The 26837-nt window shown below is 36.3% G+C and overlaps 1 protein-coding gene across 8 annotated transcripts in view; it reads right to left on the bottom strand.

Moving 5' to 3' along the window:
• Window positions 1-26837, bottom strand: part of FBXW11 (F-box and WD repeat domain containing 11) — a 119979-nt gene that overhangs the window by 45328 nt on the left and 47814 nt on the right. The window lies entirely within an intron of this gene.

Here is a 26837-nt window from a genome sequence, read left to right on the forward strand (position 1 = left end):
CAGTATTATTCAAAAGAATCCTATAGATCTGTTTAAGTCACTGGTGTTTACAAGATTCTGTTTACTGCCTTTAGGGATAAGCCTATCTCTCAAAACTTCCCTATTTTTCCTTTGTTTTCTTCAAGTCATAAAATGTTTGCACCCACACAGTATTTCCCAACGTGGGTAATGACAGAAGAATCACTACAGAACACTAGTACTTTGCAGGTCACATAGCTCGCTCTGATCAGGAATACAGTATGTAGTACAACAGTCAAAGGCTCTGAAACCAGAGAGACGTTGCATTTGTGAGGTGGTCACTTATTCAGTGTGTGTGTGTGTGTGTGTGTGTGTGTGTGTGTGTGTGTGTGTGAGAGAGAGATTCTGAGTAAGGTCTTTTACCCATGGACAAATACAAACCATATAGAGGTACTGTGGGATGGAGACTCCCCAGCACAGTGCTTGGTGTGTAACTGGTACTCAAAAAATCATTCATGCCCAGCTTTGAAGATGCTTACTTTCCCTTAAGTGTTATCTTCTCACACTTTTTAACCTCAGGCTTTGACAGAATGGCTCCAGATGGCTGCCTGTAGAGAAAATCCACTGGCTCCCTCAATAAAATCTTACAAGTCCCACAGTGCCAAGGTCTGCAATGGGGGAGAAGGGCAAACGGTCAGGGTTCCCCCTATGTGAAAGCCAACCATGAGCTAGAGAGGAAGACACTGTGTCCAAGAGTCCAAAACAGGTCTAGAGTAGACGGTAATAAATGATCCTGAATGGGAAGAAGAGGGTGGACAAGAGAAAAACAGAAGTAGTACTTCTCTCTCCATGTAATTTTCCTTTTACTGCTATCTTGAAGGACTTAAGATTCATAAAGCTGGCAGGGGAGTGAACAAAATGGAAACAGTGACTTAATACATCATCTGCTGGGTCCAACTAGTAGTTACAAAGCCATCCTTGCAAGGTCACAATGTCCTGGGTTCTAAGAGAGTAACAAGAAGAAACCATGGCTGGAAACATGAAGAGTTAAGCGTATAAAGTAGGAGAAAAATGGCAAGTCCCTGCCCTCATCTTCAGGCACCGGAGGAAATGTATGAGGAATGCATATATGTAGGGTTTTAAACTAAAAACTTTTGGGGCGCCTGGGTGGCTCAGTTGGTTAAGCATCCGACTTCGGCTAAGGTCATCATCTCACAGTTGGTGGGTCCGAGCCCCATGTTGTGGGGCTGACAGATCAGAGCCTGGAGCCTGCTTCAGATTCTGTGTCTCCCTCTCTCTCTGCCCCTCCCCCATTTAGGCTCTGTCTCTCAAAAATAAATACAATGTTAAAACAATTAAAGTAAAAACTTCTGTTATACAGGAGTCTGAACCCACCAGAACTCTTCTGACCTAAGCTACCTAAATACTTTCCTTACTCAGGGAGGAAATAAAAAGTCAGAAGTCCCTACAGATTACACAAGAAACAACTGTCTTTCTTCCTTTCACTCATTCCAAAACAGAGAAATGGTGTTTATTTATACAGATGAGAAAGAAACAACCCCTCTGATAAAAATAGCAACTATTCTCTTAAGGCTTGATAAAAGTGGATAAAAAGATACGATTTAATAAAATTGTATTTAATAAAGCCCTGGGGTGGCCGGAATAGCTCCCCCATCATACATATCTTTTCAACTTCTCTTATAAAGCCCTGAGGAGAAGCTGCCAAAGGGAAAATGCTACTCTGAAGCTACATTGATCAGAGGATCATTTCCCAAGAGTCTTCCAGGTGACACAAGAGATGCTCAGAGAAAAAAGGGTCCCTTGGTCTAATAAAATCTGACAAATGCTATATGCTGCACAAACACTTGTTCTCTCCCTCCCCACCCCCAAAGTTAAAAACCACTTCGTTAAGGGGCACCTGGGTGGCTCAATCGGTTAAGCGTCCGGCTTCAGCTCAGGTCATGATCTCACGGTCTGTGAGTTTGAGCCCCACATCGGGCTCTGTGCTGACAGCTCGGAGCCTGGAGTCTGCTTCAGATTCTTTGCCAGTAGGTGCCACCAGCTAAGAGAATATATTTCACTTGGAAAAATCTACTTTAAGAGTTATATAAGAGAAATACATTTCCTACTTTTAAAATGCTACAAATTTGGCATTATGAGTTTCATGATAGAAATGCTTATACAGGGGCACCTGGGTGGCTCAGTAGGTTAAGCGTCCGACTTTGGCTCAGGTCATGATCTCAAAGTTCGTGACTTCAAGCCCCGCATTGGGCTCTGTGCTGACAGCCCAGAGCCTGGAGCCTGCTTCAGATTCTGTCTCCCTCTCTCTCTGCCCCTTCCCTGTTTGCACTTTCTCGCTCAAAAATAAACAAACATTAAAAAATTTTTTTAAAAAAGAGAAATGTTTATACAACATAAGATTTTCATACAAAAGGAGTCTTTACTCTTTGGAGGAAGCAAAAATAAAAAAAAACCACAAAGGATCTGGAAAACATGGGAGCATTGTGCCATTTTCTTTAGTGTTTTAAAATTGGGGGACTTAAGACATTAAGAATGACAGACATATAATGCAAAAATGCTATTAGCTAACTTCATTGGGTCTCTAATCTAGGCTTGTTTCATACATTGCCTTTTAATCTTGAGGAAAAAAATATGAATGTATATATTGCAATTTTACAAAAAAAAATGAGGAACAGATAAGTAAGTGATTAAAAGTCACAAAGTTGGTAAATGAGAGAAGCAGGAATCAGATCTAGGTCTGTTCTAATCAGAAGTCCATGTCCTTTCCGTACAGAAAAACACATCTCAAGTATTTTCCAACTGCTGGTTGTAGCCTATGAAGTTCATTTAATGGGCCGCAATCAGCATTTTCTAATAAAACGAAATTGAATCTGGGCATTCCCCTGCTCACAAAGGTAAGCATAACAAAAATCACAAGGGGTAAATAAAAGGAATGAGCAAAACCAGAACAGGAAAATTCAAATTAAGGAAAGAAAAACTCATTATTGCACAAGGAGAACGATACTCAAGTCAAATCACTGAGTGACAAAGAGTTTTTAAAAATCTCTAAAAGTCGTAATTTGTGAAGAGGATAATGTGTACTTTTATATATACACTAAATATTAAATTCCACAAAATATATCAAGGAAAAAAGTTATTTTTTTTTTTAATTTTTAAAACACCCTTGCATCTTTGACAGATCAAGTAGACCAAACAAATAAAAGCTTGGCTTTCCATAGAACATTAAAAAAACAACCGACAGAGTATCCTAGGCCACAGAAAAAGTATCAAATACAGTCAGAAATCAAGAAAAGATTATTGTGTTAAGATCAAGCCAAGCAGAAATGTCCAAATCTAGTTTGCTAGTTACTATGTGCCACAACTTCCAAAGATAAACAGAACAATGACTCACACAAATAAACCAAACACCTCTGTGTTGTTATTGTTAATTCCACCCAGGCCCCTAGTCTAACCTAAAATTCTTTCCCCTTAAACCTAAATCTTACCAACACATTACTGGTAAATGAGATCACTGAAGAGGGAGAAACATTCACTTGGAAAAAGAAGAGACAAGCTTTTCCAAAAAAGCAGTCCCCTCTCTCATAGTAATCTCACAACTCCAGAAGGAAGAAAAACATGAACGCATCTATGCATACATGACTTTTTAAAGCAACAACTCCAGCCACCATTAAACATAGCTAATCAAAAATCTTCTTGTCCCTCCACACAAATATCAACATATAGGAACAAACCAGTTGTTTTCTTTCTACAATTAAAATAAAATTTTTAAATTTTAATTCTTTGGGAGTTTGTCTGAAATCACTGCCACGTAATTTCTGTAATGTAGTAAGTTCTGTTCCAGTTTATCTAATCTGCAGTTCTACTCAACACTTCTAACTAGGTGTTTGGCTGTTCCTGATACTACATGACAAGATCATATCAAAGTATGTAGAAGAATGAACACGGGGTAAAATTTTTCTTCCTTTCCTCACCACCAATTATTTTTTAAAAGAGGGGAATGCTTATATTATTAGATATTTTTTAAAAAATTTAAGCTACAATAATTAAAGCAGTATGGTTCTGGCAAAGCAAGATCAATGAAACAAAATAGAAAGTCCAGAAACAATCATTTATACTTACAAATCTGTGTATTTTAAAGTCAGAGTTTCAAATTGGTGAGAAAGAGATAATACTCTTTATGGGATTACAAATAAAAGATGGGGGTGGAGGGCGCCTGGGTGGCTCAGTCAGTTGAGGGTTTGACTCTAGATTTTGGCTCAGGTCATGATCCCAGGGTCTTGGAATCAAGTCCCCTGTGGGGCTCACATTGAGTGTGGAGCCTGCTTTAAGATTCATTTAGTCATTCATTCATTCATATTCTCTCTCTCTCTCTCTCGCTCGCTCGCTCCCTCTGCCCCTGCCCTGTGCACACACGCACATGCTCGAAAAATATAAATAAAAATAAACAAAAGTTGGGCACCTGGGTGGCTCAGCTGGTCAAGCATGGGACTCTTGATCTCAGCTCAGATCTTGATCTCATGTCTGTGAGTTCAAGCCCCACACTGTGATCCACACTGGGTGTGGAGCCTGCTTTGAATGAATGAATGAATGAATGAATGAATGAATATAAAAACTTTTTAAAAATAAAGAAAAGTTAAAATGCTACCTCATATTACATCCCAATAAATACTATGGATACAAAGAATCAAGTGTGAAAAATTACAACCATAAAACTACTAAAAGCAAGCATACAGGAGTTTCTACAAATTCATGGAACCAGGGAAAGGCTGTCCAAGCATGATACCAAAGACAGAAATAAATGTAGATGTGATTGGATAAAAAAATTCAAACTCATGAATGTTCACAATAAATTTCAAAAACAAATACAATACATTGGGGGAAGTATTGCAATGTATGATAAATAAGTTACTATATAAATATTTCTAATAAATTAATAAGGAAACCAAAACTAATACCCTAATAGGCAAATAAGAGTAAGTAGATATTTCAAAATGAGAAATTTAAATGGCCATCAAAAATGAACACCTACAACAATAAAAAGATGCAATTTTTCACCTACCAAAATTGGCAACTTTTATTTTTATGTACTCTACAGGAATTGGGCGCTCTGGTAAGATTATAAATTGTTACTTTTCAGAGAATATTTATCAACTTCAAAAAGTACTACTTAACAATGGACATAATTTAACTTTAGCAATTTTTCCTAAGGAACTGTATTTCTATAGAAAATTATAGCTATGACAATTTATAACATGGAAAACTAGAAAACAATGTAAATGTCCAACAATAGGGTATCATTTAAAAATATGATACAGGCGCCTGGGTGGCTCAGTCGGTTAAGCGTCCAACTTTGGCTCAAGGTCATGATCTCATGGTTTGTGAGTTCGAGCCTCATGTTGAGCTCTGTGCTGACAGCTCAGAGCCTGGAGCCTGTTTCGGATTCTGTGTCTCCTTCTCTCTCTGCCCCTCCTCCACTTGTGCTCTGTCTCTCTCTGTCTCTCAAAAATAAATGTAAAAAAAAAAATTTGTTTTTAATATATGATAGTATAAATTTTTAGTTCTTTTTAAAAACATTTCTATTGAAGTATAATAAAGGGTTTAATTCTCAAGTGTAACTAGTACTCAGACCAACACAAAGAACATTGCCAGGGTCCATAAATATTTTCCTCATATTACCTTCCAGTCATTAATGGCCAAAGGTAACCACTAATTTTTTTAATATCACCATAGATTTACACATTCATTTTTGAACTTTTTTTTAATGTTTATTTATTTTGAGAGAGACAGAGACAGAAGAGACAGAGAGTGCACACATGTGCACAAGCAGGAAAGGGGCAGAAAGACGGAGAGTCCCAAACAGGCTTTGTGCTGTCAGCACAGAGCCCAATGTGGGTCTCAAATCATAAGATCATAACCTGAGCCAAAGCCAAGAGTCTGACACTTAACTGACTACTGAGCCACTCAGGTGCTCCCATTTTTGAACTTTAAATAGATTCTTATCATATATACTCTTTAGGTCTAGCTTCTTTTGCTTAACACTATGATTTGAGATTCTTAAATACAGCAACAGTTCATTCTTTTTCACTGCTCTATATTATTTCAAAAAATATTTATTCATTTTACTACTGATTAACATGTAGGTCACTTCCACTTTTGGCATTTAAAATAATTCTGTCATGTCTGCTGGTGTACATGGGCATGTATTTCTGTTGGGTCTATAGTAGGGGTGAGCAATCAGATCATAAAATATAGTAATTTTTACTGTACATGCTTAAAAATGCAGACAGTAATGCTGTACTTCAGGGTTTAGATGTACATTCTCTGGTCATTGACCACATCTAGGTGAACAAAGCCCCCAGGATGCAGCACAGAACTTGCAGAGCTCATGGTCGGATTAACCCATACATGAACTCTCCCTGACACATTGAGATGATCCTAAAACTTGCGGCCCAGGAATAAATTCAGAATAAAATAAATGTTAAAAAAAATAGCTTTTGACCATTTTTAATTGGACAGTCTTTTCTTACTCATTTCCAGAAATTCTTTATTTATCCTAGAATAGAGTCCTTTTCCAAATATATTTATTGCAAAGGTCTCCTCTTAATCTATGGCTTAACTTTCCATTCTCTTAATGGTGTCTTTTGATAAAGAGAAGTAATTAATCTTAATTTTTTAATGTTTATTTATTATATAGTCTCCCATGGAGTAGCCTAGAAGTTTTACTTCCCCCCCCCCCCAAAGTTTATTTATTTTGAGAGAGAGAGGGAGAGAGGGAGAGGGAGGGAGAGAGAGAGAGAGAGCACAGGCACACACATTGAGTGAAAACAGGGGAGGGGCAGAGAGAGGGAGAGAGAATCCCAAGCAGGTTCCATGCTGTCAGCACTGAGCCTGACTTGCTCTCTCAGGAACCGGGAGATCACAACCTGAGCCGAAACCAAGAGTCTAACACTTAACCGAGTCACCCAGGTGACCCTATTTCACCTTTATACTTACATCTAAAATTCATCTATACTAATCTTTATGCAAAGTAGGAGTCAGCATTCATTATGTTTTTCAAATTGCAGTTTACAACCCACTGTGGTTTATAATACCAACTTAATGGACACCCAGCATGAAAGAAAGAAAGAAAGAAAGAAAGAAAGAAAGAAAGAAAGAAAGAAAGAAAGAAAGAAAGAAAGGAACAGAACACACAACACATCTCTTATTTCATCAATTCTAACACATATTTTTTCACATTTTAATATCTCTGAAATTGAGATATTTCTTAACCATCAATGGCATCTTAAAACTGGTAGCATTTTTTTCTGAATGTTACAGAAAATGGCATATCTTACAATCTATGCTGTCTTATGTGTCACAGTGGAATACAGTATACATTGGGGTGACTTTAGGAATGTATGTTATGTTACACACACAAACATATATAAAACATATACATAAATATGTGTGTGTGCACATATGATTACATGTACTAAGTCTAAATGTAAATCTGGGCGGGGTCTAAATACAAGTTTTATTTCTCACTATGAAAATACTTAAAAACACTGAAAACCCCTAATTAAGGTATTGGAGTACAATGAATCCCATACTGCGAAAGTTACCTACCACCTTTTCAGTTGTCTTTCGATTCTTCTAACTATATCAAAAGATATTTTTTACACTGTTTAATACTTTCAATTATCTGTTTTTAACAAAAAGACCTAGCTTCCTATTCAGTTTACTGTAGCAAACGGTATGTGGCTAGAATTTTATATGGGTCTCAACAAGTGCCATGATTTTCCAGTCATACAACAATACGGTCTCCTTTTCTGATTTTTTAAAAGAGAGCAGATTTTTTAAATATGTGAAGTAGATAAAAGGACACACAGTATACAGATATGTCCAAAACTGTGAAGATAGTACTCACCTGTCTAAAGTTATGGGAAAACTACTTCTTGGAAGAACAGTGACATGAAAAAAGGTCTAAGGTAAATTTTAAATGAAAAATAAAATGGGGGGGGGGGTCAGAATACATCTGTAGGACTCCATCTTCATGGATAAAACTTAATTATTGATTTATTTAGAGCAGTGTCTAGAAAAGGTGTGTTAAAATGCTAACAATGTTATCTCTGTATATTTTGCTTTCTATTTGCTTAAAGACATCTCTTTTTAACAGTAAGGAATGGTGATTTTTAACATTAAACTTTCAAAAGTAAAAATCCATGCCAAGACCCCAGATACATATGCTCTAGTCTAAGGAAACAGAAACTAGTTACTGAAAGTTGAGGCAGGATCCTCCTGCATGTCACCTGACCTCTCTGTGCCCACTTCCTCATCCAGAAAACTGAGGTTGAAACAGGCCTCCCCCACAGAGGGAGTGACAAAATTTAAAAGAGAATCCTGGCACTTATAAGGGCTCCCTTAGTCAAATTTAACCTCCAAAGGGCAGAAAAAGCTTGGCTGAGTTATTCATTCTGTATTCCTTCCACTTCCGATAATTTCTGGCACACTACTTAAGTACAGAAGTATAATAAGTATCTGTTGATATGAGTCTTGGCTATAATTATTACAATCTTCCTATGAATTGTAATGACAAAAGTGGTAATTTTGTTTCTGCTTACTCCTTTCCCATAGTTTCCAAACTGTCTACAAAGAGCAAGGATTCAAAATGGGGGGGGGGGGGGGGGCAAGCAACACAATTTCTGGCCCTCACAAAAAGCAGTAAGAAACAAAATCTAGTTTCAGAAAGGCAGTCATCTTTATTACCCCTAAAGTATTCATTTACCTACATAAAAGAAGAACACCTCATTAATTATTTGACTGCTTAAAAAGGTCCAACAAAAGGATGGATAGATAAAAGTCTGCCAGAGTCTGAGAAAGCAACTGGGGAGCAGCAGAATGTGCCCTTAATGCTTCCTGGTGCTTAACACTTGGAAGAGAACTACTAAAGTAAAACCTGTAAAATGTTTCATATCCAGTAGAGGAAGGAAGCCAGAAAAAGAAGGTGCTTTCAAAGTAGTAGAAGAATGGCCAAAGGACACTGAGTCATGGTACCACAGAGGGAGTCAGTCAGCTGAAGAGTAAAGAGCAGGCCTTTACAGACACAATGCCCCCACTGCAAACTCTGGGCTCTGACAATGACGAACTGTCTTGACTTCCTGTTAGTTACTTGACTTCTCTCTCGGATTCAGTTTCCTCTTTTCTAGGGCAGGGAGAACACTGCCTACATTGCAGGAAGAGAAATAACACGTGCAAAGCACCTACAGGATAACATTGCTCAAAAATATAAACCAGAAAGACATTTTTACTTTTTTGCTTCTAACATTAACCATTTTAAAAGAAACCTGACGAACACCTGGATGGCTCAGTCAGTTAAGCGTCCAAAATTTAAGTCATGATCTTATGGTTTGTGAGATGGAGCCCCACGTCAGGCTCTGTGCTGACAGCATAGAGCCTGTTTGGGATTCTCTCCCTCTCTCTCCCGCTCTCTCTCTGCCCCTCCCCACCCCTCTCCCTGCGCACATGCACTCTCTCTCTCTCTCAAAATAAATAAATAAGCATTAAAAAAACTTTTTAAATAAAACCAAACATACCAATAATTAATTAAATATAAGTAGTCAAAACACTCCAATTAAAAAGCAGAGATTGTGAAACTGGATAACTGTATGCCCTCTAAAAGAAACCCACTTTAAACATAAAGACACACTGCTTAAAAGGACAGAAAAAGGTATACACCGTGAATTACTTATCAAAGGAAATCCAAAAGTCAAAGTAAATTAATATTAATAATAGGCAAAACAGATCTCAGAACAAGGAATGTTATCAGGGATCAAGTGAGGTATTTCATATTGATGAAAGGATCAACTTATCAAAAGAATATAACAATCCAAAATATATATGCCCTTTTCTAACAAAGATTTGAGATACATCTGGAGGAAAAAACAATGACACAACTCCAAGGAGAAATAGACAAATCCAAATTTATATTTGGACACTTCAACACTCCTCTCTTAGTTATACATAGAACAAGCAGACAGAAAAGAGTAAAGATATGGAGGACATGAAAAACACTATCAGCCAACTTAACCTAGTTGACATTTATAGAACACTCTACCCAACAAGAGAACACATTCTTTCCAAGTACACAACATTCACCAAGATAAATGTTACTCTGGGCCATAAAACAGGTTTCAATAAATTTTAAAGGGCTGAATTTATACAAAGTATGCTCCAGAATGACAAAGAATTAATCCAAAATTAATGTAACAGAAAATCCCAAAAGGTTCGGAAATTAATATTATCACTAAAAGATATCACAAAGAAAATTAGAAAATATTGTGAACTGAATGAAAGTAAAAATTCAACATATTAAATACTGTGGGATATAACTAAAATGGTGGTTAGAGAGAAACTTACAACATTAAATGCATTAGAAAAGGACATGGTCTTCAAAGCAACAATCTAAGCTTCCCCTTTAAAAAACTAGAAAATTAGCAAATGAAACCTAAAATAAGCAGCAGGAAGGAAATAGTAAGGATGAGATCCAAAATTAATACAATATGAAACAGAAAAACAATAATGAAAAATCAATGAAACCAAAAGCTGTATCTTTGAAACAATTAATAGAAGTGATAAACCTCTAGTCAAGCTGATAAGGAAAATAAAATAGATAAGAAACAAATTTCCAATCTCAGGATAAAAAGTGGGACCATGAATACAGATCCTATAGACATTAAAGGAAAATAAGGAAATATTATAATTTTACACTAATATATTCTACAACTCAGATGGAAGAGACAAATTCCTTAAAAGACACATGGATACCAACAAGAGAAATAGATAACCTCAGCAGCCCCATACCTGTTAAAGGAATTGTCTTCACTGGTGAATTTTATTTAGTATTTACAAAAGAAGTAATATTAATTCTACATAAACTTCTAGAAAGTAAATGAGGCAAGAACATACCCAATTCACATTCTGAGGCCAACACTACCTTGATACCAAAGTCTCTCAAACACATCACAAGGAAAAAAAAAAAAAAAAAAGGATAAATATGATTGCTGTGAATGTTATAGGTGTTCATTTGTCAAACCTACATAAACTACACACTTAAAATTGGAAAATTTTATTATGTATAAAGTATACCTCAAAAAAGTTAACTTTTTAAAAACTTTAAGTGCTACACAAAAACAAAAACTTTCCCACAAAGCAAATTCAAGGCCTAAATGATTTGCTTGGTAAATACTATCAAACATTTAGACAAGAAATAACAGCAATCTTTCACATTCTTTTTAAAAACAGAGAGAATGAGTCACTGTATTAGAATAATCCTAATGCTAAAACCTGAGAAAAGACATTATCAAAATAGAAAACTGACCAATTACCTTCAGGCAGGAAGGTGTAAAAACCCTCAACAAAATATTGGCAAATCAAATACAAAATTACATAAAAAGGATAATACATCATCATCAGTTGGGGCTTTCCCAGAATTAAAGACTGGCTGAAGAGTCAAAAAATCAATGTAATACACAGTAAGGCAGTAAGTTATACAATGATTTCAATACATGTATTTAGGGCATATAACAAAATTCAAAACCCTCTCATGATTAAAAACCCTTAGGTGTGGGGCACCGGGATGGCTCAGTCAGTTGAACATCTGACTTCAGCTCAGGTTATGATCTCGTGTTTCATGAGTTCGAGCCCCACATCAGGCTCCCTGCTATCAATGCAAAGAGTGCTTTGGATCCTCTGTCCCCCTCTCTCTGCCCCTCCCCTACTTGCACTCTCTCAAAAATAAACATTTTTTAACGCTTTTTAAAAATTATTTATTTTTGAGAGACAGAGACAGAGCATGAACAGGGGAGGGGCAGAGAGAGAGAGGGAGACACAGAATCCGAAGCAGCTCTAGGGCTGTCAGCACAGAGCCTGACACAGGGCTCAAACTCATGAACCGCAAGATCGTGACCTGAGCCAAAGTCAGACACTTAACCGACTGAGCCACCCAGGCACCCCAATAAACAAACATTTTTAAAAAAATAAAAACTCTCAGGTAACTTACTCAATGTGATAAAGAATATATAGATGTATATGTGTATGTGAGCGCACACACACACACACACACACACACACACACACACACCCCTATAGCTAACACTTAATGGTCAAATGGAAAACTTTCCCCCATCCTCAAGAACAAAAGTAGAATGTCCATTCTATACAAATTTCACTAATCATAGCCAGTACAATAAGGCAAGAAAAAGGCAAAATAAATGTCAGGAAGGAACCAGACGGCATGACTGTCTACACAGAAAATCCTAGGAAACCTACAAAACAAGTCAAACTAATATGTGATGGTAGCAAAGTCACAGGATACAAAGAATAAAAAGGACGAATAAAGCTGCATAAAACTCAAGCCCTCAGCATAACCAGAAGGAACAAAACATAAGAAGAAAAGTAAATAAATTCTGGGACACCTATATTCTCCTGCCATAAGCCTTCCTAGAGAGCAAGAGTAGACCAGGATAAAATGCACAAAAGACAAAAAGAGAGAAACAAGCAACAGACCGAAGATGGACATAAAACCACATTAAGTATGAAAAAAATGAGAATGAGTCCTAATGTATCAGAGTTGATTATAGATAAGCAACTTAAAAAAAAGTATCAGAGATGCAAAAAAGGAGTCATCAAGGGGAGGCTCTTTTTTAAAAAAAAGAGTGCAAAAGGAAAGATGAATAGAAGGAAGCTCCTTAATTTGATTTAAAAAAAAAATCTACAAAAAAAGTAAACATAACATCATACTTAAAATACTTGAAGTTTTCAATGTTAAGATCAAGAACAATTCAAGGATGTCCCCTCTCAACACTATTTTTCAAGGAGGTAGTTAATACAATAAGACACCAAAAAAGAAAAAAAAAGGTATACATATTGAGGAAAAAAGAAATGCAACTGTCTTTGCTCACAGATGACATGATCATCTATGTAAACAAAAAACCAAACACATAAAACCTAACAAAAAAAGAAAAAAAAAAAAAAAACCTCCTGAAATGAACACACAATTGTAACAAGGTTGGAGAATGCAAGGTTAATACATAAAAGTCATTTGCATTCAGGTACATCAACAGTGGTATTTTTTTTTTTTTAACGTTTATTTATTTTTGAGACAGAGAGAGACACAGCATGAAGGGGGGAGGGGCAGAGAGAGAGGGAGACACAGAATCGGAAGCAGGCTCCAGGCTCTGAGCCATCAGCCCAGAGCCCGACGCGGGGCTCGAACTCGCGGACCATGAGATCGTGACCTGAGCTGAAGTCGGACGCTTAACCGACTGAGCCACCCAGGCGCCCCTACCAACAGTGGTATTTAAAATTAAGAATACATTACCTTTGTCTACAGCCATACCATCCTGAACGCACCCAATCTCGCCTGATTTCAGAAGAATACATTACTATTTTAGGATCTCCAAAAATTAAATATTTAGGTCTAAATTTAACAAAATATGTATAAGATCTATATGAGAAAAACTATAAAACTCTGGTGAAAGGTATCAAAGAACTATATAATTGGATAGATATTCCATGTTCATGGATAGGAAGACTCAACACTGTCGAGATGTCAACTCTTCTCTATTCGATCTAAAGATTCAATGCAATCCCAATCAAAATCTCAACAAGTTATTTTATGGATATCAACAAATTTTAAAAGTTTACATGAAGAGGTAAAAGATCTAGAACAGCCAACAAAATATTAAAGGAGAAGAATAAGCTAGAAGACTGGTACTTTCCAACTTCAAGGATTATTATAAGCGACAGCAGCAATCAAGACAGTGTGGTATTGGTAAAAGAACTGACAAATAAATCAATGAAACACAGAGTCCAGAAACAGACCAAGATAGTCGGCTGATATTTGACAAAGGACTAATGACAATACAGAGGAGCAAAGACAGACTCCTCAATGAACAGGACTGGAATAATGTAAGAGAAAATCTAGGTGATCTTGGGTATGGTGATGACTTTTAAGATATAACACCAAAAGCATAATCCATGGAAGAAATAGCTGATAAGCTGGACTTCATTAAAAGTAAAAACTTCTGCTCTGTGAAAGACACTGTCAAGAGAATGAAAAGAAAAGCCACAGACTGGGAGAAAATATTTGCAAAAGACACATCTGATAAAGAACTGTTAGTCAAAATATATAAAGAACTCAAAAAAAATAAAGAGAATAAACAATCCAATTCTTAAAATGGGCAAAGGACATGAACAGAAACCTCACCAGAGAAGATATACAAATGGCAGTAAGCAAATGAAAAGATGTTCAACATCGTATGTCAACAGGAAACTGCAAATTAAAATGAGGAGATACTACCATACACCTATTGGAATGTCCAAAATCTAAAACATGAAAACACTAAATGCTGCTGAAGATGCAGAGCAACAGTCCTCATTCACTGCTGGTGGGAATGCAAAATGGTACGGCCACTTTGGAAGACAGTTGGACAGTTTCAAAAGTAAACATACTTTTACCATATGATCACACAAATGCACCCCACAGTTATTTACCCAAAGGATGTAAACACTTATATCCATACAAAAGCCTGCATACAGATTTTTATAGCCACTCTATTCATAACTGCCAAAACTTGGAAGCAATCAAGAGGTCCTTCAGTAGGTGAATGGATAAACTATGTACATCCAAGAATGGAATATTATTCAGCACTAAACAGAAATAAGTTATCAAGCCATGAAAAAAACACAAAGGAACATTAAATGCACATTACTAAGTGAAAGAAGCCACTGTGAAAAGGTTACATACTGTATGATTCCAACTATATGACATTCTGGAAAAGGTAAAACCATGGAGACAGTAAAAAGATTAGTGGCTGGCAGGGGTTAGAGGAAAGGAGGGATGAACAGGCAAAGGAAGATCTTTAAGGCAGTGAAACAATTACATACGGTACTATAATGGTGAATATGTATCATTATACATTTGTTGAAACCCATCAAGTGATCAACAGGGTTCACCAAGAGTGAACTATGTGAACTATGAACTGTGGGTGATGATGTAGATTCATATCGTAGTAAAAGTATCACTGTCATGAGAGGTTGTACATGTGTGAGGGCAGAAATGTATGAGAACCCTCTATACTTTCCACTCAATTTTGCTATGAACCTAAAACCGCACTAAGAAAGTCTATTTTTTTTAAAAGAAGAGAAAAGCCTAGGCATCTTTTAGAAACTATATGAGTAGAGGAAAAAGAAATGCCAGGGGAGGGATTTTAAGATCCTGCAACATTAAAGAATTTTTAAAAACCATTCAAAGGATACAAAGCTTGCCCCCACCGTATCTCCTACTCCCTATCAATCCCCGCTCCTGCAAAAAAAGATCATCCAATAAAGAAACTATACTTTGTTACACTGGCAAAGGATGTTCTTACACTAAAATTTTGTGAATTTAACTTCAAACTGCCAGTCCTGTCCCAAAAAATGTAGTGACATAAGCAACCTTCATCAATACAAAAACAGAAAAACACCTACACATAAAAGAAGGAAAGAGAGAAGGGGGACAGAAGAAGAAAACTAAAATACCAGAAATCAGCCTTTCTTAACTGGGGTTCAACAAGATAATTAAGCCCTAATATCAGTAACTATCTTCTTAATTTTCCTAAGGACAGTTATATAGGTAACTATCATTCTAGTTATGTATGAGAAAAGTGAATTTATAATATACCATGCATGCCTTAACTGCTCTTACGGAATCTGATTGAAAAGAGTTACTCCAAACTGAGTTACATATGCTCAAAAAAGTTTTTGATGTTATTTTTTACATGTGTTAAGTCAGAAGTTCAAAACAAGAATAGAAATGCACCAAAAGCAGAAAGAAGTGAAACATGACTTAGAAAAGAAAAACAAGCCTATAACAAATAAAAGTAAATTATAATGCCACAAAGTGATAAATTCAAATGAAAAACATAGTAAGAATCATTGAAGAAAAGCAGGAAAATAACCTAAGAGAATGGAAATGAGAAAAAGAAAGAAGCAAAATGGGACAAAAATTAGTTGAAATAATGGAAGACAAAAAAAAATCCAGCTCAAGTATAACTGGAGTTTATACACACATATACACACACAAAATGAAACCAAAATAACATTTAAAACTATGATCCAAGTTTTTCAAGATAAAGTTCTAGGGTTCAGTGAGTGAAGAAGAATAGAGAGTGACAGCTAAAAGGGTTTCCTTTTGGGGTGATGAAAATGTTCTAAATTGATTGTGGTTAATGCTTGCACAACTCTGTAACTATACTAAATATCAATGAATTGTATACTTCAAATGGGTATATTGTACGATATGTGAATTATACCCCAATAAAGCCGTTTTAAAAATACTATAATTCAAGAAAACGTATCAGAAATAAAAAGAAACCTAAACTGCATGTTAAAAACGTGTCCAGGTACTACAGAAAATTGGTTCACAGCATTAAACTCTAGTGGATAGCTAATGAAAATTATTAGATTTTAAAGAGAAAGAGAAAACTTCTCACAGTCTCTAGTCCAAAATAATTTTCATTGGGGGGAAAAAAAAAAAACTTACAAGAGAGAGAGCATTAGACTAGCATCAAATGTCTTAAAAACAATGTGTCAAGCAAGGCATCAGTGGAGAAGCATTTTCAAAACACTGTAGAAAATAAAGTGTGGAGGGGCGCAGTCGGTTAAGCGGCCGACTTCGGCTCAGGTCATGATCTCACGGTCCATGAGTTCGAGCCCCGCGTCGGGCTCTGTGCTGACAGCTCAGAGCCTGGAGCCTGTTTCGGATTCTGTGTCTCCCTTTCTCTGACCCTCCCCCATTCATGCTCTGTCTCTCTCTGTCTCAAAAATAAATAAACGTTAAAAAAAAAAAAAAAGAAAAAGAAAAGAAAAGAAAGTGTGGAGCAAAGATGTTCTATCCAAAGGCAATAGAAAAGGAGTTTTAAACAGGTAAATAGGTCAGAGAATTCTGTACCCATGAGCCCTTCTTCAGAAACCAAGAGATGACTCAGAAAACTTTAGCAAAAAGATTAATGGTAGACATTTAAAACAACTAATTATGGACCTATGAATAAAAGAAAGGGAGAAGGGTAGAAGAATATGCCATTCATTCTGGCAAAGTCAAAATAATGCAACTTAAAAATTGGAAGAAGAGGGGCACCTGGGTGGCTCAGTCAGTTAAGCGGCTGACTTCAGCTCAGGTCATGATCTCCTGGTCTGCAGGTTCAATCCCCGGGTGGGGCTCTGCGCTGACAGCTCAGAGCCTGGCGCCTGCTTCAGATTCTGTCTCCCTCTCTCTCTGCCCCTCTCCTGTCTCTATCTCTGTCTCCATCTCTCAAAAACTAATAAACATTAAAAAAAAAAAAAAAAATTGGAAGGAGAGGGGCACCTGGGTGGCTCAGTCGGTTAAGTGTCCTGACTCTTAATTTCGGCTCAGATCATGATCTCAGAGTTTGTGGAATCCAGCCTCACTGTCAGTGCAGAGCCTGTTTGGGATTCTCTCTCCCCTAATCTCTCTGCCCCTCCCTGCTTTCTCTCTCTCTCTCTCTCTCTCTCTCAAAATAAAAACTTTTTTAAAAAATTGAAAGGAGAAGGGATCAAAAAGAGTAAAGAACAAACTCTGTTATACAGGCAGTAGGTGGGAGTTAAAGGATTTCACTGAAGACTGATAAACTTCTTAATAAAACATTAAGTAAAAAACAAAGAATTAGAGGCCTTTAAAAAATTATAAGGGTAATTAACAGAACAATTATAGAATTATAAGGGTAATTAATAGAGCCTTCCTAATCTTAAAAAGAAGTTTCAAAAAGAAAAAACTACATCATGAAAAGAAAGTAGAAGATATGCAAAGAGACATGGATTGAAAATACACAAACACATACTATTCCCAGTACAAGACAGATCAAGAAGACAAAACAAAATTCAAAAGAATAAATGGGGAGGCCGGGGAGGCTCAGTCGGTTGAGTGTCTGACTCAGTTTTGGCTCAGGTCATGATCTCACATTTGATGGGATCAAGCCCCACATCGGGCTCCACGCTAGTAGTGTGGGCCTACTTGGGATTCTCTCTCTCCCCATCTCTCTGCCCCTCCTCCACTATCTCTCTCTCTCAAAATAAATAAACTTTTTAAAAAAAGAGTAAGCGCAGGGGCGCCTAGGTGGCTCAGTCAGTTGAGCGTCCAACTTCAGCTCAGGTCATGATCTCACAGTTTGTGAGTTCAAGCCCCACATCAGGGTCTGTGCTGACAGCTCAGAGCCTGCAGCCTGCTTCAGATTCTGTGTCTCCCTCTCTCTCTGCTCTTCCCCCACTCATGTTCTGTCTCTCTCTCCTTCAAAAATAAGTGAACATTAAAAAAAAACTTTAATAAAAAAAAGAGTAAATGTAACCAAGAAAGCAGGCAGATCTCAGAGATAGTAACTTTACACTCTTTTTTAAAATTAATTTCACCTCTTTATTTATTTTTAATGTGTTATTTATTTTTGAGAGAGAGAGAGAGACAGAGTATGAGCAGGGAAGGGGCAGAGAGAGAGGGAGACACAGAATCCGAAGCAGGCTCCAGGCTCTGAGCTGTCAGCACAGAGCCCAATGCAGGGTGTGAACTCATGAACCACAAGATAATGACCTGAGCTGAAGTCAGATGCTTAACCCACTGAGCCACCCAGGTGGCCCTAAACTTTACACTCTTAATAGAGACTAAACCTACTGTTCAAGCACACATGAAAATTTCATGAAAATTGATCACATTTAGATCACAAAGAAATAGTAACTTCCATAAAAGGAGAAAAATCAAATAATAGTCACTGATCAAAAGACAATAAAACTAAAAATGATTTCTATAAAAATAATTTAAGCATTTCCCTTCAAAACCAATGCTACAAAACTTACGAAGCTTCTGGTCTGTATGTCCTTTGAAGGTTTAGTAGAATTCCCCCCGTGAAGCCATGTTGGTCTGATGCATTTTTGTGGACTAGTTCTTTGGTAAGTTTCTCTATTCTTGTCTTCATAATTTGTTCTTAGATAAGACAACTCAACACTATAAAGAATGCAGTTTACCCTAATTTATACGTTTAACACATGCCCAACAATTACAAAAAAGGTTCTTGTGGAAACAAGCAAGTTGATACTCAAGTTCATATGAAAACAAAGTTGTTAGAATACTCAGGGAAAAAAACATGGGAAAAGAAAAGCTACAAGGGACGGGGTGGGGTGGGGTGGGGGGGGGGGGAGTGGAATCAGCCCTAACAGACATTAAAATACACTACTATAAGCCATTCTAATTAAAAATAAGGAACTTCTATGGCAAAGGAATACATAATTACTTCAGTGGAGGGTCAGCAAGTTTTTTTTCTGTAAAGGGTCAAGGGTAAATATTTTAAACTTTGCAAGACTCACTGTCTCTGTCACAACTACTCTTCTGTTGTAGCATAAAAGCAGCCATATACAATATGTAAATGAGTGACTGTGGCTGTGTTCCAAAACACTGTTATTTACAAAAACAAGGCTGAGTTTGGCCAGCAGGCAATAGTGTGCCAAATCCTGGTCTAACAGAATAGAATATCCAGAAATAGACCCAAGTACATAATGGACATTTAGTATACGATCAAAGTGGCATCTCAAATCACTGGGGAACTTATTTTTTTATTCTTTATTTATTCTATACAGACATTTGGAACAAAGCCTGGACCCACCAACAGGCTTTACAGACAAGTTTCGTTAAACATTACACATTGCCTGTAATTTAGTCCCACAGATTAAACCACACATATTTTAAACATAAATAACCTTATTATATGCGCTGCTAAAGATAGCATGTTACGTATTACCAATCACTGGGGAAATGTTAAACCCCAATGATAAAGGGTTTTTTTGTTTTTTGGGGTTTTTTTGGCATTTCTGAGAGGGTGGTTTGATTTACATATATTGTAAAATTATTACCACAACAACTAACATCCATATATTTACAGTAAAAAGAAAAAATAGAAGAATACAGGGGAAATTATTTTTTTCCTTGTGATGAGAACTCTTAAAATTTACCCTCTTAACAATATTCCTATATATTGCACAGCAGCGTTCACTACGGTTATCATGTTGCACATTACATCCCTACTGATGTTGGTTGGTACCTTTTGACCACCTTCCTCCAATTCTCCCACCACCCATATCCCGCCTTGGTAACCACAAGTCTGATCTCTTTCTCTGTTGAGTTTGGGGGCTTCTGTTTGTTTGCTTTTTAAGATTCTCATAGAAGGGAAATAATACAGTATTTATCTTTCTCTGTCTGACTTAAGGTCTATTCAAGATATGTCACAAATGATAGGATTTCCTCACTTTTTATAACTGAGTAATATTCCATTGAATATATATAACACAATTTCTTTATGCATTCATCCATGAATGAACAATTAGGTCGGTTCCATGTCTTGGCTACTGTAAATAATGCTACTATGAACATGAGAGTGCAGATAATCTTTTCGAGTTTGTGTTTTCCAAACCTTATATTCCCAGATCTTTTTAACAAGAAGTGTTGGGATAACTTGTTAACCATTTGGAAAAAGATAAAATTAGATCCATACTTAACAAATCATACATGAATAGATTCCAAATAGATCAGAAATTTAAACTTAAAGAGTGAGACCCTAATTACTGGAAAAGACATTTGTGAATTTCTTTAAAATGTGGGTGCAGGGTAAGGTTATTTAATTAGCTAGGAGTCAAAATCCAAATGCAATAAAAGAAAAAATAGGAAAATCTCACCAATAAAAATTTTTAACTTTTGCATAGCAGTTTTTTTTTTCTTCTTTTCTTTTCTTTCCTTCCTTCCTTCCTTCCTTCCTTCCTTTCTTTCTTAAAGTTTACTTATTTGGGGGTGGGACAGAGAGAGAGGGAAAGAGAATCCCAAGCAGGCTCCACAATGTCAGAGCAGAGCCCGACATGGGGCTCAAGCTCACCAACGGTGAGATCATGACCTGAGCCAAAATCAAGAGTCAGATGCTTAACGAACTCAGCCACTCAGGTGCCCCCTGCATAGCAATATTTTTTTAAAACACTATAAAATCAACAAGAAAATGAAAAGACTGGGAAAAAAATATTTGCACATATGTCACAGATGAAAGGACTTACATGCCTAAAAATTTCTTTTGGACTGAGGGGTAAAAAGTTACCAAACTCCTAATAGGAAATGGGGATAAGACACGAGCACTTTTTAAAAGATACAAAAATGACCCTTAAAAAAAAAAGATGTTCAGACTTGCTCATAATTATAAGAGATGCAAATCAAAGTTACACACTGCTCACCTAACACTGGCAAATATTTAGAAGTATGACCACACATTCTGTCAGTGAAACAGTAAGGAAAGAGGCACTCTCCTATGTCTGGTGGGAAAGCAAATGTGTACAACCCTTGGGAGAATTTGGCAATATGTAACAAAATTACACCTATGGTTTACATTTTGTTTCAGCAATCCCACTTTTAAGAATTTTCCCTGAAGATACACTGTAATTAAATAACGTTATGAAAATAACACAAGGTTATTCATTGGAGCATTGTTTATAGTTTGAAAAAAAAACTGGGAACAACCTACATGCTCATATATAAGATACTGGCTGAATAAACTATGGCACATCAACACAAAGGGAATATTATGCAACCTTTAGCAAGAATAAAGAAGGCCTGAACAGACCAAAAAGAGTAACTTTCAAGATACATTTTTGAGTGAAAAAAGCAAAGTGAAAAAAGGTATCTATGTACCACCTTTTGTGGAAGAAATAAGCAGAAATAATAAACGTATGTGTACCTGTTCATTAGTGTGCTAAGAAACCCAGAAAGAATAAACCAGAAGAAACCAATGAAATTGGTTACCCAGTGGAAACAATGGAAAAATGAGAACAGGACAAAAACGATGACTATACCTTCTTGTGTTGTTTTGATTCTTAGAACTAGGTAAGTTAAATGCTTTATATACTCAAATAAAAATACAATCATCAAGGACTGGGAGAGATGGAGTATCAGCAGAAAGAAATAAAACTAAATATATTTCAGATGAATAATATAATCACACTTAATGGTGGGGGGAAAACTATATCAAGTGACTCTTGAACTCAGTAGTTAAGACTGACTATACAGCCACAAGCAAAAGACTTATTTTTTAATTACAAAGAAATATTCAGAATTGATGAGTACATTTATTTTCAGTGATGTAATTGAGCAATCCTAAAATGACTTAATATACATTCTAGAATTGAGTAAATATATTGTGGAAGACAGAAGCCAAGTTTCTCACCGTCAGAGAAGGGAGTTATAAAAACAAAAAGCATGACCTTACAAAAGGCTAGAATGAAATTATGAGATTAGACTAGATTTGGAGATATTGTGAACTCATGGATTTAATACACAGAAAAGGAGGGGATTTTTTTTTTTTTTTTTTTTACATTGAAAGACAAAATTATACGTGTGTTACCTAACGTGATTGGCCGAAAAGGCCTAGAAGCAATGACTAGAAGCAATCCCAGTAGCACTAAACACACCTACCACCAAGATTTAACTGCCATTCTTCACTAAAAGTCACCAACACTCCTTGGAGAATTGACTCAACCCAGCGCTGAGTATGGGAAAATATAAAATGAGCCTGGAACATTTTTGTTGCAGCAGAAGGTAAGAAGTGTTTAAAGAATTATGAGGACGGATCAAAAGGATACAGGAGGCAAGGTGAAAGGGCATCCATCCACTAGCCAAACTTCGAACACTGACCATCAAAATAAATACCTTCTTGTGTTTATACCAACATTATAACTACTGAATAAATAGGAACCACAAATCTATACTAATACAGTAAATGAATAAACTGACATTCTAATGAAAAGAGGATATTTATACAGTTTCAAAATACCTCTCCACAAAATATTTAATTACAAAGGGAAAAAGGATAACTTTACAGCGAAGAAAGTTGCTAGACACTACCTTACTTGGGTAATCAAGGTGATCACCATTAGTAGTGAGGCAAACCAAAATCCTACACCACCTGATAATCAGATGCAGTGAGAAGAACACAGCACCACTTTTGTGTTATTCCTTTCAAAGATATGTAACCTAAATCTATTCATAAGGAAACAGACAAACCCAAATTGACAGACCTACTACAAAATAAATTATCTGTAATCCTCAAAAGTGTCAAGGTCAAGAAAAGTCCAGCAAAGACTGAGAAACTGTTCAAAATTGAAAGAAATTAAGTATGACAACTTCACGTCATTCTGAACTGGATATCTGTGCTATAAAATTAAAAAAACAAAACAAAAAAAGTTACTGAACCTTTGATGAAACTTAGAGACTGAAGACTCAATGCCAGTCGTGTATCAAGGTTGTTTTACTAATTTGATTCTCATATTAAAATTATGTAGGACCACCTCCTTTGTAAGAAATATACACTTAAACATTAGAGCATGACAAAACACTCATTCAGCTTTACTTTCAAATAGTTTGGAAAACAAAAAGTTCTTTGCATTGTACTTACAATTAAGCTTGAGACTGTCTCAAAATAAATAAAACGCAATCTTTCAACAGTTGGTTTGCATTAATTAGTAACACTTCAAATTGTCAGATCATATCCATAGGGAAAAAATGTACTGAAATCTTTTGTGCTCTTTTTCACCACTACTGCCAAATGATCTTAGTAAACATCTCAAACTAGTACTGAGGACACTATAGGTTCAGGTCTTCCCCAAGCCATTCACTACTAAATCAGCAATGAGGGGTTCATCCATCTATCCCTTCCCTGTGAACTCTACCAGATCCCCTGGGGCAATGTTTCCTTTGGCAAAATCTTTTTCTTTGAAATTAATTAGGTAATAGTGTCTTCTGCTACCAGTACTGTAATCCTTAATTTTTCATTTCCTGTTGTCTTAAAGGTGGATGATTTAACATTTGCCTTTTACTCCAAATTAAACAACTAGGAAGCATCCTATAAGAAGAGATCTTACAAGGACTCCAGTAACTGATTCCTAGTTTTCTAAAGGAGGACATGGTAGAAAGAACCTTCCTTCTATTAGGGTAAGGAGTATTTTTGTGCAATCTATCTACAAAAATTGGTAGTTGGTTCTTTGTATTACCATGCCATCGCGTGGTATCTGATGCATGGCACATAGTAGGTAGTCAGTAAATATGGACAGGATTTACGAATGATTCTAAGATTTCTTAAGTATTTTCTGAATAACCTCATTCTAACTGAATGATCTCAATTTTGAACTCCATCATAGCACCCAGGCAATTCAGTAATTGGAAGGAACAGGCTGGCACAGTTGCTATGTGTCTGAAAATGTCTCTGGAGTTCTTTTCCTTGGCCAAGCATATCCAGTAGTATTATATCTTCTTTTAGTAGGCCATGCCTTAGCTGACTCAGCATATACTCAAATTGCTCAGAGAGGAGAGGTGCCATTTGCAAGGAGGCTTGTGAATTTAGAGTATACTACTGAACAGGCTTGTTAAACTTTTTGGAAATAAAAATGTTTAATCCTAGTCTGGGTACAACAAGATACAAATTCTTTGGAAAACAATTTAACAAAACATACCTAGTATATCTCCTGAAAATATACCCTAAGGATTTCAAAATGAAAGCAAAGATTTATGTACAAAGATGGTGCTTAGGTTTTTTATAGTTAAAAATGAAGATTCTAAGCACCCAGAAAAATTACAAATCGTGGGATGTTCATGAAATACATTTACATGGAAATTTCAAAGTATGCCATGAGAAATTTTTAATAGGAAAACATTTACACAATCATCCTGAATAAATGTACAAGGCATATAAAGTAAAATAAGCATATGAAATTATATACACATATAAAAATTCTCAACTACATAAAACACACCCGTAGATTAAATACTAAAAAAATATGCCAAAATAGTAAAAATTATACCCCTTAAATTGAGGATTATTTCTCAATTTCCTTTCCATTCTTATCCCAACGTTCTAGAATATGCATGCATTACTTTTATAATCAGAAAAGAGTATTTTTAAAGCAAAGCAAAAATACAAGCTAGTCTTCAAAGCAAAATCAATTTTTACTCAAGATACTCTTTCAACTCACATGAACACTTGGATTCAAAGAATTCAGAGAACAAAGTTCAAAGCAGTTCTAGCTAGGACAGCAAATACCACTATACCATATAATCCGAACAAAACTTAAAGACAGCCATTCCTTCACATTCCAGTTTATTATGCCTATTTGGGAACTATTCTAGAAACGGGCATATTTACCATGCAATGAACAAGACACAACTCTTTTTCTCGTGGAACTTACATGCTGGTGGGGGAGAAAGACAACAGATACGAGGAAAAAAACGAATATGGAATATAATTTCAGGCAGTGCTAAGTGCTATGAATTAAAAATAAAGCAGAGTAAAGGAACAGAGTGAAAAGGGGAAAGTTATTTTAGATTGGATGGTCAGAGAAGGCCTCTAAAGAAGAGATATTTGATCACGTAAGCTACTCGCTTAATAACATAAATAGCATTCCTATTGCGTAATTGTCCCAAGATTTAGAAAACTCTATTTACAATATAAAAAACCAAATAATCATCCCTGTGAAAATAGCTTCTATTTTTAAGAGGCAGTAAGGTATACTGAACTAGACAGACTAGGTTTAAACCCTTCACTTTGCCACTTAGCACGTGTGTGCCCTTAAGCGAGCCGTAAGCTCCATGTCTGTCTGTCTGTCTGTCTCCCTCTCTCTGAATCTCAATTTCCCCATGTATAAAAGAGACATACTAGTACCTGGTTTATAAAGTTGTTCAGGGGATTAAGAAAAATAATGTATGGGAAAGAGTCTAGTAATGTAACAGGTATAAGTATTCATTCACTGTGAGTTCCCTACACATTATGGTTCTTCCACCACATGAATGCTATATATATATTCATTCAGGATATATATATACTGAATGATTTTTCCTGAAGACTCGTTATTGCAAGCATACCATTACTACAAACAGACACATATGTTTTTATCTTCCAATCATATCAGGGACTCCAAAGCCCAAATCACCTCTGACTAAATGCTTGTTAGACATTGGTGATATAAACGACACTGGCTTGACAAGGTTGTTATCATTTTTACAATGTCACACTCACCTTTTCTTTCTTCACTCGTCATGAACTGCCTGTTTCCATTCTGTGTCCCTAACTCCCAAAGTTTAGGCTCTTCTCAGTCACCAGTTGTAATGATTGATTTTATTTGTCAAAATGGCCATGCTATGGTAGCCAGTTGTTTGCTCAAGCACTAATCTAGATGATGCTGTGAAGGTATTTTGTGAATGTGACTTACATTTATAATTGAGATAATTTGAGCAACGCATATTACCTTCTATAATGAGATGGGCTTCATCCAATAAGTTGAAGGCCTTAACGCAAAGATTCTGTCTCAAGACTGCAACAGAGAAATCTTGCCTGGGTTTCCAGCCTGCTGGGCCTGCCCCACAAATGTCACAGTTGCCAGTCCCCACAATCACATGAGCCAAAGGTCTAAAATATCTATTTACCCACCTAAGTACCTATCTACCTACTTATCCATCTATCTACTATTGGTTCTGCTTCTCTGAAGAAGCCTAATACACTAGCCAAAGTCAGAATTGGTCTCCCTGCTTCCTCTTTTCATTCTATCATCTACACAGCAGCCAAAGATCCTGTTAACATGTTAGTGAGATAAATTACTCCTCTGGTCAAAATTCTCTAATGGCTTCCCATCTCATACAGAATAAAAGCCCCAAATCTTGAAGTGCCCAATCTCCCCTCTTCTCCATAGCACTTATTACTATCTAACATATTATGTGCTTTACTCATTTTCTTGCTTTCCCCACTAAAATTTAGGTTCCAAGA

This window comes from Panthera pardus, unplaced genomic scaffold (assembly GCF_024362965.1).
Source record: "Panthera pardus isolate Hobbes unplaced genomic scaffold, ASM2436296v1 HiC_scaffold_2, whole genome shotgun sequence".
NCBI lineage: Eukaryota > Metazoa > Chordata > Mammalia > Carnivora > Felidae > Panthera > Panthera pardus.